At 40.7% G+C, this 14,799-nt stretch overlaps 1 protein-coding gene across 8 annotated transcripts in view; it reads right to left on the bottom strand.

Moving 5' to 3' along the window:
* Positions 1-1,443, bottom strand: part of LOC149086559 (uncharacterized) — a 135,189-nt gene extending 133,746 nt beyond the window's left edge. For 2 of the 8 annotated variants that reach the window (XM_089256042.1, XM_089230919.1), the window contains exon 1: positions 1,328-1,443. The gene's annotated coding sequence lies outside the window, so the exon portion shown is untranslated. The remainder of the gene's footprint in view (positions 1-1,327) is intronic. The other 6 variants (XM_089230916.1, XM_089256043.1, XM_089256046.1 and 3 more) reach the window with 5 other exon arrangements.
* Between the last annotated feature and the right edge of the window lie 13,356 nt (positions 1,444-14,799).

The raw sequence follows: 14,799 nt of genomic DNA, 5'->3' as shown, positions 1-14,799 counted from the left end.
AACACAAAACATACAAATGAAACCGAGAAAAACACAAAACAATAAACTTCACAAAAAGTAACATTACGATGATACAGACACTTTGTGACCCCAAGGGATTTATTATATTTTTACTGTATTCCATTATGTTTATTTTGTATTTTCGTAATTTTCATAAATTCAAAATTAATCAAATTAAATAAAAAAATATTTATACTTCAGACAATTTTTGAATAACTATCTTCTAATGGGAAAATTGGGGGGGGGGGAAGGAAGGGGGAGCAAAAAATTATTCATGTTCACAAGGGGGCCACAGGAATGAGAAATGGTTGAAACGGGGCCATGGACAAAAAAAGGTTGAGAACCACTGGTATAAGGGACACCCAACTTGGGGACTTTCTTCCGATGATAATTCACCAGTGCCGATGGGCTGTGTTCTGCAGGGTTGTCGCTGTTCTAGAATGTTCTTTCTGTTAAAATGACGTCACCTTATAGCCGCAGCATTTAGAATGATTTGAAAAACTGTTGGGAGATTATATATACGGAAGGAAGAGAAAATGATCTAATGTAGTGTATGGGTAGGATTAATTAATTATTGGATATCTCTCAGGTTGTACCTTTAATATTTTCCAATATTTATACTTTTCTGCATACAGGATGCCCCTGTATCCTTTTTATTTAAAAGAATCTGGATTCCCAAAAAAAGAGTCCTGGTTTTAAATAATAATAAATAGAATATATTTATTTATACAACATGCAGGACTGTTGTTTATTTAAGAGTGGATACCTTATATTGTTTTGATGCTTAGTCTCAGATAGTGATATTTTTTATTATAATTATGCTTGTTGGTTTTAGCATTTTTATGCTTGCTTGAGCATCAATAACATCCCACAGCCTCATATCATATTTATTAACGGACCCAGAAATCATATTTATAATCCAGATCTTATTTATGTTTCCATTTCTCTTGTGTTTCATGATATTTTTCACATTGTTTTCTATGCTGGCGATTTTTTTTTTTTCGGCGCCCGTCGTAATGTGTCTAACGGCCTAGGCGACTTTTGATGGGGTCGTCGGGCATGTTTGGACCGAAAAAAAAAAGTCGCCGAAAAATCGCCAAGCTGCCCCTTATACCGAAGCTGTTCCAAAATTTGAATGCATTGCGACATCGAGTGGCGGAAAAACCCACGATATTTGCAAAATGCGGCGAGTCAACCTTCAAGGAACAAAAGAACGTTCTTTCCCCAACCCCATTCTTGTGTCGGCACAGCCTCGAAATGTTTTCCTCGCAAAAGAAATGAAGGAAATTGTCACGTATCGAAACGATATTCAATAATATTTACTCACGTTTCATTTCACGAAGCATCACTGCTAAGCTATTGTACGAGTTTGTTTTCAGCGCGAAACTAGTACAACGTTGCAATCACTCTTATTTATTTCTAGCCTTTACAATAGCTGTTCCTAGATTAAAAGATTTGTCGTCTGCTTGTCTCAAAACTGCGATGAACATACGTCCCGCATTTTCTTACGCTCACCTTATACAACCTCTGACAATAAAGTTCGGTGAATGAAGTCAGAACGGCCGATCTGGCAACATTGGAGAAGCAAAACGCTGCACATGCGTAGTTCCGCCACCGTTGTTCAGTTGAGCGTCGTTTGTGTTCCGTGAAAGACTTGTTTTACAAAGTGCTTGTTTAGTGCGTTGGTTCTTAACTGAGAACAGGAAAATCCACAAGGAATTTCTACCTGAGGGAACGACGATGAATGATGCAAGGCACATTGAAATTTCGACCCGTTTCATGAAACGTCAACGCAGGGTACGAACTCAGTACGCGCAACAAGGTTCATGGTTTCTTGTTCACGACAATGCTCGCCCTCACACAGCCAATATCGTCAAACAGTTCCTGGCAAAAAAGGGGGGTGGTGCAAATTGAACATCCACCATGCTCACCAGATCTCAATCCTCTCGACTTCTTCCTATTCCCACGACTCAAACTCGCTTTGAAAGGAAAGAGATTTGACGATATTCCAACGAAACGTGACGAGGCTTTTGAACTCCATCCCAAAAGAAGACTTCTTGCAAAGTTTCCAGGACATGTATAGGAGATCTCAGCGGTGCATAGTAATGGGAGGTGACTATTTCGAAGGACAGTAAGGTAACTTTCGTTAACATTTCATCTACGTTAATGTTACAGGACTATTCACCAAACTTTATTGTCAGAGGTTGTATTTCCACAGAGCCGTTTCAGACCCGTAGGCATATTTCGCAAATGCACCGCTATTCCGCGATTTTTTTCGTAATTTTTTCCACACAGCCAATCACGTTGCTTCAGCTTCTACGATAATTTGCGTAACTCTACGATATCTTCATTTTTGTATCTGATCGCGGAACAGTGGTGCAAACAAGGTAGACATTTCTACTGATGTTCCGCGAGGCATTTCAAATGTGCAATCGCGCTATTTTCAATGTTATAAAAACGATTTTCAACCAACAAATTTATGCATTGAAAGCAAACTTAAATATTCAAACAGTTTGTAAGTCATATTGACGACTCCAAGAGAATCAGAAGTATGATTAAATTAAAGCGTATTTAATAATTTACAACGTGAGGATCGTTTTCGCGACCCGAGATACCAACGTGTCTCCGTCTCTGGCGTGTGTCATGGAGGAATGAATAACAGGAGGTGACGCGACCAGCGCCTCCGTTGAGAAAGCATGGGGAATCATGGTTGCCAGATGAAGCCAGTGATCGATCTATTAAAGGGACCAAGTAAGCCCAAACAAACCGTGGCTTCCCATGCTTTCCTATGAGAAACATCCCCGTTTTTAAAAATCATTTAAAAATTTACTATTCACTTTAGGAACTCGATTTTTTTTCCTCAAATTCTGTGGATATATTTATACAATTGAACGAGAGCTTTTACAATTTTAGTTGTTATTTGTTTTCGAATATTAACTTTAACAACATGGAACCTTTTGCAAAAATAACCAAAATTTACTCATATCTTGTGCCCTAAAATTCCTTCTCGGCATTTTAATTTAAAAAAAATTATGCCAAAGCATGTAATACCTCAGTGCTGAGAGTGACACAATGTTTAAAGACACTTGAACAAGTGGTGTTTGAAAAAATCTGACTTTTTTTTTTGCGAAAAACATTATATATGCAAAACATTAGCATATATAATGCCTTTCAGCTGTTTATATTAAAATATTGTAGAAATACTTCCAGTCTAGGTAGAACAACAACAACAATTTTAGATTTCAAATTCAATTCGAAACTGGTTTTTTTTTTTTCAAGTTTTCGTACACATATCACTTTAAAAGCAAAGTAATAGGTACAAAATGAAGAGGGGAAAAAACAGTCCAAGTGATTATTTTCCTAAATACTATAGGCCAGAGATGACTTACCGCGGCTCGTAAAAAAAGTTTTTTTTATTTTTAATATTTTTTTTCTCAATACTACATCTACTGTACATAGCGGAAGGTTCGGATGGGCGGCATATATTTCAATCATACGTATTCAAGAATATGAGAGTGGAACGGAAGAAAGGTGGCGAAATTTGTACAGTCTACAGGCAGCAAAACCATAAATACACAGTGGTGGAGGACGCTCGAGCACTTCCAGTACTTTGAAACACGGGGGTGGCAAAATGCTGTTTGTCCCGGGTGGCAAAAATCCTAGCTACGACCCTGTCAGAAAGTGCTCGAGCATCTCAGAATTGATTCAGAAATCAAAATTCCTCATGTAAAGCTTAAGACGAGCGCCCACGGGCCTCAAACACTTTCGAAATGTCCCGGATCTATGATAATGATGAACGAAACAAAAAGGCAAAATAAACAGTTAAAAGAAAAAATTATGAAAATTGCATTTTATTGGAGCTTCATATTATTTTAATTAATCATATTTCCATAGACATTAATGTGATGCATCAAATTTTTAAAATAAATTGAAGGCACTGAACTAAAAACCTATGACGAGTTGAGAGTTAAAAATGATCTTCCCCTTTCAAAAATAAATTAAAAATATAAAAACCCCTTATACAAGGATAAAATTTTATCTTTCCCCATTATTGGATCATGTAGATTACCTGAAGAGGCATTAAACAGTCATGGTGCTTAAATTTATTTAGATATTAATATTTTAAGAGAATTCGATCCGGCAAAACACATGTTAAGTATAGGGAAAAGAGCGGTTTGTTTGGGCTTACTTGTCAGTCCATAGGGTTGCCACAACGGCTTCAATTTTCCTGCCTGATGTAGGGTGACCATACGTCCCGTATTTCCCGGGACAGTCCCGGTATTTTCTCTTTTTTTGGCCGTTCCGACTTTTTGGCAAAAGTGTCCCGGTTTTTCCCGTATTTCACACGAAGCCTAATTGAATTTTTATTCTTTATTAAAGTCGAAGATTGAAATTATTTTTCAACTCAAATTATTTTATGATAGTTACAACTATATATGGGATATTAATCTGCCACATTTGCCTTGGTAAGCGTTTTTTTTCCGTGGAATACATTTTAATCCACTGCAATTTGCAGTAATGCATCATTTCCCGCCATTGTGATTTTTCCGTAATTTCAGCAATATTTGGCAACTTTGTTTGGTTTTGGCGTCGTTTTTGGCGATAATTGGCGCAGTCCCGTATTTCCCCGTATTTGGAATACCGATGTCCCGTATTTCCCCGTATTTGGAATACCGATGTCCCGTATTTCTCTCGAGGAAATATGGTCAGCCTAGCCTGATGTCACCTCCTGTTATTCATTCCTCCATGGGCGTGTGTAGACAACTGTTTAAAAATTAACATGCCATCGTGGAGTTGTACACTTCGTACAAGAAGGAAAAATTGGTACTGAGTATGGAAGTACACTATGGTATGGCGACGCCATCTGGTGAGTGAAATATGAACTGAGGGCGCCGGCACACCACAGGTACTCCCCCCCAATGTGTACTGGAGGTACAGAGAAATTAGGATGATTACAATGTTTAGACACAATCACGATATTTAAAATTAAATCGAACAGTTCGTCCTGAACGAGTCGTGACACCAGATTTTTTTTCATCGCAGTTCTTTTTGTTCTTCACAGTCATGTTCGGAAGATTTGATGCCGTTAGGGTTAATGGTAGATTTTGGTCGGAGTTGGTTTCTGCAATGTCCAAGAAACATGGTTTAACTCTGTCCAGACTGGCAGTTGATCTCTTGCCATTTACATCCAGAGTGATTAGTTTGTTTAGTCCGAGACACAAGTGGATACGGGCCATCATAAGGTGGAGTTAGTGGAGGTTTGACGCAGTCAACTCTGAGGAAGACATGCGTGCAGGTTGACAGTGCTGGATGTTTGAAACATGTAGTAGAACCTGTAGAGTGAGTTGAAGTTGGTACTGGCTGCAACTTGGCCATAGTGTGGCGCAGTTGTTCAACAAAGCTGCTGGGATCTTCAGCTTGGCACGGTGTCGACGAGCACAACAGTTGACCTGGTAGCCTAAGGGTGGTGCCATACACTAGTTCAACACAAGTACTGCGAAGATCGGTTTTGTAGGCAGAGCGGGGACCTAGTAACACGATTGGTAGTGTTTCAGTCCAACGCTTGTTGGAGTGGCACATTAAAGATTGTTTTAGTGAACGGTGAAACCGTTCCACTAAGCCGTTGGATGCCGGATGGTATGGAGTTGTTCTAATGCGCCGGGCACCAAGGAGAGCTGTAAGTGCCCTGAAGAGGTTGGACTCGAACTGTCTGCCCTGGTCTGTGGTAATATTAGACAGGATGCCGAATCTTGAGACCCATCCTGAGACAAATGTTCGAGCAACTGTGTCTGCAGATATATCTTGAATAGGGTATGCTTCTGGCCATCTGGTATATCTGTCGACACACGTTAAGAGATATCTGTAACCGTCTGATGGTGGAAGTGGACCTACTAGGTCTATGTGCACATGATCGAATCTTGCAGAGGGCAGGTTAAACATCTGCGGTGAACTGCGAGTGTGTTTGTTCACTTTACATTTTTGGCATTGCGCACATGACATTGTCCATTCTGCAACATCTTTCAGCATAGAAGGCCAGATGAAACGCTCCTGGATTAGTCGTTTTGAAGCACGGATACCAGGATGAGACAGGTTGTGAAGGAATGTGAAGACTTGACGGCGCAGTTTATGTGGCACATACGGGTGAACACTTCCGGTGCTATTGTCGCAGATAACATGAATAGAAGGTAACAGTTCGAGTGATTTCCAGTGCAGCTGAGAGTCTATCTCCTTCATCAGGTTTCAAAGCTCTTCATCTTCTGCCTGAGCTGTAGCAAGTTCTGTGTGGTTCGGGCATTGGAGATTAATTTCATTGATGCGGGACAGTGTGTCAGCGACTACATTGCTAGAGCCAGAAATGTGTCGGATGTCAGTACTGAACTGGCCAATGTAGTCCAGATGCCGAAGTTGGCGAGGAGAGCAGGAATTGGAATTCTTCTGAAAGGCGTATACCAGGGGACGGTGGTCTGTGAAGATTATGAAGTTGGTGCCTTCCAGGTAGTGGCGAAAATGTTGAACCGCTGAATATATACCCAGGAGCTCCCTGTCATAGGTAGAGTAGTTACATTCGGCAGGCTTCAGTTTGCGAGAAAAGAAGGCCAAGGGCTGTAAACCAGAATTTGTGTGTGACTGAAGAACAGCGCCAATAGCAGCATTAGATGTGTCGACTGTACTGATAGCTTATGATCGGGAGAATGATATGTTAGTGCAGCAGCATTGGCCAAATCTGATTTCGACTTCTCGAATGCTGCAACAGCAGAGTCTGTCCAAGGAATAGGTCGTTTGTCGTTCTTCTTAGAATCTTTGAGGAATTCATGTAGTGGTGCTTGAGTGTGTGCAGCTTGCGAGAGGAAACGTCTGTAGAAGTTGAGCATTGCCAGGAAACGTCTGAGTTCGTTGACTGTCTTTGGTTTTGGGAACTCTCTAATAACCTGGACCTTCTCTGGAAGGGGTTTCACTCCGGTCGAAGTAACAAGGCATCCTAGGAACTTCACTTCACTTCTTCCGAGTACACATTTTGATGGGTTGAGTTGAAGACCATGGTGTTTCAATCGAGAGAAGACTTGGTGTAGATGTTGAACGTGTCTTCTTCACTGGTTGATGCTATCAGGAGATCGTCAAAGTATGGGACACAGAAGTCGAGTCCAAAAAGGATTTGGTGCATGAATCGTTGGAAGCTTTGGCCAGCATTGCGGAGGCCAAACGGCATGCAAGTGTATTCAAACAGCCCAAAAGGAGTAGTGACTGCTGTTTTTGGGACGTCTTCTGGATTCACTGGGATTTGATGATACGCGCGGGTGAGATCCAGAGTAGAGAAGATCGTCTTGCCATGAAATGCTTGCGTGCAGTCTTGCAGATGTGGCACTGGATAACGGTCGGGCACAGTAATAGAATTCAAGCGACGGTAGTCTCCACATGGACGCCATTCGCCGTTAGCTTTGCGAACCATATGCAGAGGACTTGCCCAAGGCGATTTTGATGGTCGAATTATTCCAGCTGACATCAGAAATTCAAATTCTTTTCGAGCTATCTTCAACAACTCAGGTGACAGGTGCCTAGGTTTGCAAAAGACAGGTTGTCCTTTAGTTTCAATGTGGTGATATATTGTCGAAAATTCTGCTTTGTTGGATAGTTGAGATGGATTGGTTATATCCGGATACTTCGCAAGAACTTCATGGAACCGAGAATCACCCAAAAGAAGACCGATGGTGGTTGACGACAATTGAGAGCTAGGTGGTTTGCCAGAGGAAGAAAGGTTAGTGTTACCATGAATGAGACGAGAGTTCTTGGCATCAACTAATAGGTCAAAGTGTTGCAGGAAGTCGATCCCGACGATAGGTTGTTGTACGTCTGCCACGATGAATGTCCATGTAAAGGGACGGCGTAGTTTCAGGTCGAGGGTAAGTCTTTTAGTGCCAAAATTTGGAATTTTCGTGCCGTTCGCGGCAAATAGAAGCAAGTCCGCTGGCGTTTTGGCTTGAGGTACGAAGTTCTTCGGGAGCACAGAAATATCAGCACCCGTATCAATAAGAAATTTTGTTTTTGAAGTCTGGTCGGCCAAAACAATTCTGTCGATATAGCGATCGCTGTTGTGGCCGTTTAGCGATCGCTGTTTCAGTTTTCCGGCTGGGCGCGGTACTCACATGGAAGGTTACATTTCCTGGCTCTTGAACCGAAGTTCGTATGGTAAAAACACATACCGTTCTCCAGCTCTTTGTACTGTCGATTTCTTGAGCTGCTCCTTCGGCGAAAGTGGGGGCTACGGTCGTAGCTGCGAGATGCATAGACGACAGCCGTTAGCTCGCTCACTTGCTTGGTTAGTTGTGCCACTTGCCTCGCCAGTTCCGATTGTTGTGGTGGCACCTGTATAGCACAAATTTTGTCGGCGATGGCTGCCAGCTGGTTGAGGTCACCTCCTAACGCGGCGAGGACGCTTTGGGTAGTGCTCGGCAGCCTGGCGAGCCACAGTGATTTGAGTAGAGGTTCTCCCACACTACCTCCTGCTAACGCACGCATACGTGTGAGAAGTTGTGATGGGCGTTCGTCACCGAGTTCCAGTCCTTGTAGCAGGGTGCGAATTCGCGAGGTTTCGCTTTGCGAGTGTAAGTCGATAAGTCGTTTTTTCAGATCCTCATACTTGTTCTCTGTTGGCGGATTAAGGATGAGATCGAGATGCGAGAACGTCCGACTCCACAACCGAAACAACGTGATGGAATTTAGTAGTGTCCGTGGTAATGTTTGCGAGTGCGAATTGCGCCTCCACTTGGCTGAACCACAGAGTTGGATTCGCTTTCCAAAACGGAGGGCGTTTTACTGCTACGCGGGCGATTTGTGCCGCTGGTGCGGGAGAATTTTGGTCGTCAGTCTGAGGCATGGTCGAGAGGGAATATATATTATATGACGAAAATAATGCGGAATAAATACGGACGGCTTCGTTTCAAACGTTCAACTTGAGTGTTACGACACGAAGAGAAAAATTAAAGCTTACGGTTTACGGATGCACCCGGATTGATGTGAAGACAACGCTGTGGCACCGTAGCGGTCTGTCGGTATGATGTCGAAACTTGTCGCGTGTAGGAACACGGGAAAGGTCACCAGTTGTAAGTGATATTGACGACTCCAAGAGAATCAGAAGTATGATTACATTAAAGCGTATTTAATAATTTACAACGTGGGGATCGTTTTCGCGACCCGAGATACCAACGTGTCTCCGTCTCTGGCGTGTGTAGACAACTGATTAAAAAATAACATGCCATCGTGGAGTTGTACACTTCGTACAAGAAGGAAAAATTTGTACTGAGTATGGAAGTACATTATGGTATGGCGACGCCACCGGGCGAGTGAAATATGAACTGAGGGCGCCGGCACACCACAAGTTAAAGGAGGATAACGAGTTCAAATTTCTGAAAATGTGACAGAAAATCTTGTGAATATTAATAAAAAATTTCTCCAATTTATCAATGCATTTTTCGATAGTAAATCGATTAAAAATAAACCGATAAATTATTCTATGAAAAAATATATCGTGCAAACAACATAATAATAGCAAACAACTATGAACTATTTAAACATATACACTGCTGGCCACCGTAAATGCAACACCCTGAAGGAAGCATGCAAATAATATGAAATTTACAACATGCATTAGCGGAGGTGAGATATGCAAATGATTAGAATTTCAGCGCAGACGCACATCAGGCGCGCCTGTGGCGCCACTTCAAAGCGCTATTTAAGGCTTGGAGATTTCGACGATTTGAAGTACGGCAATTGTGTTTTTCTTGTGGTTTTTTCAAAAAAACGATCATCTTTTGATCAAGTATCCGAGTTCGACAGAGGAAGGATAGTGGCCTACCGAGATTGTGGATTATCTTTCAGGGAAATCGGTAGTCGTGTTGGACGAAACCAAGCAACTGTAATGCGGATATGTGATCGCTGGATGCAGGAGGGTACGACGGACCGACGTGTTCGATCGCATCCACCTCAGTGCACCACTTCACGTGATGACAGGCGTATTGTGCGTATGGCAGTGACGGATCGCTCAGCCACATCACGAACCGTAGCACAGCACATTCAGTCTGTACCGCATCATCCAGTGTCTGCGCGTACCATTCGATGCCGTTTACAGCAGAGTGGTCTGTCCGCAAGACGTCCATTGCTTCGTCTACCCTTGACGCAGAACCACAGACGTCTCCGCCGCCAATGGTGCGATGAAAGAAGGATGTGGACGGCACAATGGAATGAAATTGTCTTTACTGACGAGTCACGCTTCTATCTGCAACACCACGATGGTCGGATTCGAGTCTGGAGACACCGTGGAGAGAGGATGCTGAACAGCTGCGTTATGCACCGCCACACTGGTCCTGCACCGGGTATTATGGTATAGGGCGGTATTGGATATCCCTCTCGCACTCCTCTAGTACGCATTGCCGGTACTTTAAAAAGCCAGCGCTACATCTCCGAGGTGTTGGAGCCAGTTGTCCTTCCTTACCTTCAGGGCTTGCCCACAGCCATATTTCAACAGGATAATGCGCGACCACACGTGGCACGCGTTGTCCAAAGGTTCTTCGTCAATCGCCAGATTGAATTGCTTCCCTGGCCAGCTCGCTCTCCGGATCTTTCGCCGATAGAAAACATGTGGTCCATGGTTGCTCAGTGATTGACCCAGATTACATCCCCAGCTGCCACACCAGATCAACTTTGGCAACGCGTGGAAGCTGCTTGGTCTGCTGTACCCCAAGAACACATCCAAAGTCTCTTTGAATCAATGCCGAGGCGTGTGGCAGCGGTGATCTCCAACAATGGCGGCTACTCTGGCTACTGATTTTGGCAGGAACCACACTTCACAGAAGTCTATAAATTTAATCATTTGATGCTTGGTCAACATGTTATCTACAAAATAAATATTGTTGCGATATCTCTTGTATTTCTTGGTGTTGCAATTTGGGTGGCCAGCAGTGTACATATCAGAACTTCAGAAGAGTAAAGATATGCTAAAAGGAATTACATTTTTTAGATCATTATTATTGGTCTAGATAATTTTTTCTACATATTTTTTATTATAATATTTAACTGATTTAATTTGTACAAAAGTTCTAAGATTCGGCAAAATATAAATACATTATGAATTCGATACAAACTGAAATATTCAAACAGCTAAAGGGGCGGATCACGAAAATCTTTTCGAATTTTAGTAAAATATTACGATCCAATTTATCAATGCATTATTCGATAGCAAATCGACAAAAATACACAGAAAAATTATTGTATAAAATATATATATATTATTCCCGTTAATTAGTCGTAAACAGCTATAAAATATTTAAAAATTGGAACTTAGAAAAAGACACTAAAAGGCAACTACGCTTTTTATAACATTATTGGTCTTAATTTCTTCTGCATGCTTTTGTTATAATATTTAACTGATTTACAGTACTTGTATTTTTAGAGTCCGCGAAATATATTGTAAAATGTATTGCATCAGCAATATGCTTAAATCATTTACTGACGAGGAGTTAAAAAAAAAAAACAGTATAATTTGCGCGAGCTGGATTCGAACCTTATTCTTCAAGTTCGCAGTCCGATACTCTATCATAGGGCGTCTTCAACGTTTTACGCTCGAGGGCCACATAAAACATTTGTCACGTTCCGCGGGCCACTCATTAACGGCATAGGGGGGGGGGCACCCCCCAAAGATGATTACAAACTAAATATGTTTCAAAATATTTTAAAATATCTAAACATTCAATTCAATTAATTTTAACAAATATGAATTTTGAATGATTTAAAAAACATTTTAAATTATAGTGTCAAAAAACTATTTGCTATATTAATACATTTCCGTTACTTGAAAATGCGCTTGAAAGTTGATAAATCTAAATTTTTCTCAGAGATTTCTTGTGCCTCCAATCAATCTCAGTGTGTCCCGTCCTCCCCCCCTCCCCGCCGAAGGTTGATCCTACGTACGCTCAGATACGGCAAATTAAAATGCGACGCGTACTACATATTTTATGATTCTATTATGTAGCATTTTTGTTTAAAAAACTGAATTGGGGTAAGACCAATTATTTTAGGTATTTTTTATATTTTATGAAACAGAATGAAAATGGATGATTTTTTTTGTTTATACATGTATAATGTTGCATTAATTACGTAACGAATGAAAAAAAAGTCTTTAGTTACTTACATTACGAATGCGAGTGGATGTAATTTCTAAATTAATGCGAAACTTGACATTGTTTTTGCTTGACTAAAGCTTCAATGTTAGGTAAAATTTGTGTTGTTGCTATTCGTAAAGTATCCTCCAAATGCCGATCAGTCAGACGCATTCTAGTTTTTGATTTTGTGTTCCTCTTCATTCAGTGGAAAGCCATCATCTTCGTATTTCCGAATTTTTCGGCATCTGGCTTTACAATGTAATTACTCCTGTCTTCTGACCGGTCATAGAGGGAACGCCATCTGTAGTTATGGCAGATATGTTGCCTAAGTCCAACTCACATTTCGCCAATGTTTCTGCCAAATTTGAATATAAGTCAAACTTCGGGCAGTATCCGTAAGTGCACACACACACACACACACACACACACACACACACACACACACACACAATGGCACTAGCTAACTCCTCAACAATTTTGAAGTTTTTGTCAATACCACGAATGAAAATGACTGCTAGTGCGGTATCTGTTGCATCCGTCGATTCATCCATAGCTACTGAGTAAAACAAAAAGTCCTCACATTTGGATTTGAAGGTCTTGAATACATCTGCTGACAGATCCTCCACGCGTCTTGCTACTGTCACATCAGACAAACTAATGTTCGAAACAGCTTGAGACTGTGATGGGCAAAGCACATCAACTGCAGACTGAAGGCATTCTTTAACGAATTCTCCATCAACGAAGGGCTTCCGACGTTTCGAAATTTTTTCTGGTATTATATAACTAACACGAACACAATTTTCAGACTGTTCATTTCTTCCGAAGAATAATAACTGTTGGCAGTTCAGCTTCGATTTCAGTTCATTGACTTTTTCACTGCAAAAAAAATGTCCATCCAATCCAGAATACTTCGCACTCTGCTTGGTATCGTAATGTCTCTTAATAATGTATTCTTTCATCATGGATACGCTCTCATTGCAAATGAGACAAAATGCTTTAACCTTGTGTTCGACGAAAAAATAAAGGGATGTGTTAGGCCGATACATCAAATTATGTGAGTTGGCGGCTATTTTGTACGCCAATTGTAGCGAGCGTTTTTCTGTGACTGTATTACGAAATAAGTCGTTAACCAGGAAAGGAGACGAGCAGTAGGCTCTCCCTTTAAAAATAAAGTTAGTACTATAGGAGTACGTGTTTAAGTTAAATTGTGTGATTGAATCTCATTAATGCACAGTAGTAGCATTTTTAGGTTACATTTTTAACTGAGCTATTGAACAGTTGGTCCGTTGAGAGCCATAGGGTAATTGAAAATGAATGCTAAATATAATCGTCAAAAAGGAACTGTAAAATCTAAAGTTACTCAACTAGAAAATTTTGCAAAGGACTTTGAGCCATCAGTGGATTCAAAACAATTACTTGATGTGAAATTGAACAATGTCGCCGACATCAAAAAAAATGTTGAAGCATTGAGAAAATATTATACGCTCAACCAGAGACTATAGACATTAGCGTGTTCGACGAAGAGCTACTGCACATAGATGAGCGACTAGAAACTCTGGAGGTAAGATTTCTTTTCTACCAAGAGTCGATGAAAAGTCATCATAAAGTTAATGTTGATGAGCGTAAAGAAATTTCTCGTATAAAATTGCCAGACATTCCTCTACCAGAATTTTCTGGCAAGTATGAGGAATTTAGTCAGTTCAAAAATCAATTTAAGTGTTTAATTGAAGGCAACGAACAATTAACCGACGTACAAAAGCTGTATTATTTGCGAGCATCATTAAAAGGGGATGCAAAAAAGCTTGAAACAGCTGACGAAAGCTATGCTTCTTTGTTTGAGGCGTTAACAACTCGTTATGAAAACAAAAGAATCGTTGTTGACACTCATATTCAAGCTTTAATAAATTGCGCTAAAGTTCAACACGAGTCAGCTAAGGAATTGCGCAATCTAATTGACAATGTAAATAAAAATTTAAGGGAGTTGAAATCATTAAAATTTGAAAGAAATGATTTATCAGACACCATGTTACTGAATGTATTACTTCAGAAAATAGATAAAGAATCCAGAAAGGAATATGAGTTGAGTTAACATTAACAACTACCGAGGTTCCTAAACTAGACAATTTTCTGGAATTCATTGAAAAAAGAAGTATAATGCTTGAAAGTGTCGGAAAAATAAATAGTCGTCAGCAGCAGACTGACCGCAGAATACAACCGAAAGCAAAAGCTTTCATGGTATATGATAGTGATAATATCAAAGAATATACAAGATCTTGTGTCTCTTGCAAAGGTTTTCATGCATTATATAAATGTGTAAAATTTCAAAGAATGAGTGTTTCGCAAAGATATGAATTTGTGCGAAAGCATAATTTATGCTATTGTTGCTTAAAAATTGGCCATATTACGTCTCAGTGCTTATCAAAGGTCGTTTGCTCTATTTGCAATTTGAGACACAACACTCTCTTACATCGGGGAGAAACGGCGTCTCCAAAAAGCAATAAAGATGTCATCCAACGAAAAAGCGAAAGCGCTTCCCCCATACCCTCAGAGGGAGGAGCAGTAGGGGGCCAACAGCCAGATGTTCTTCATAGTCTGAGCAATGTGATAAACACAAATTCATCAGCACTTCTCAGTACTGTGAATGTTT

This window comes from Pholcus phalangioides, unplaced genomic scaffold (assembly GCF_987345545.1).
Source record: "Pholcus phalangioides strain wild (caught in Gottingen) unplaced genomic scaffold, Ppha-v1.0 ptg000004l_1, whole genome shotgun sequence".
Classification (NCBI taxonomy): domain Eukaryota; kingdom Metazoa; phylum Arthropoda; class Arachnida; order Araneae; family Pholcidae; genus Pholcus; species Pholcus phalangioides.
Note: the sequence above shows the minus strand (reverse complement) of the source record. Positions and strands in the feature narration are given on the sequence as shown.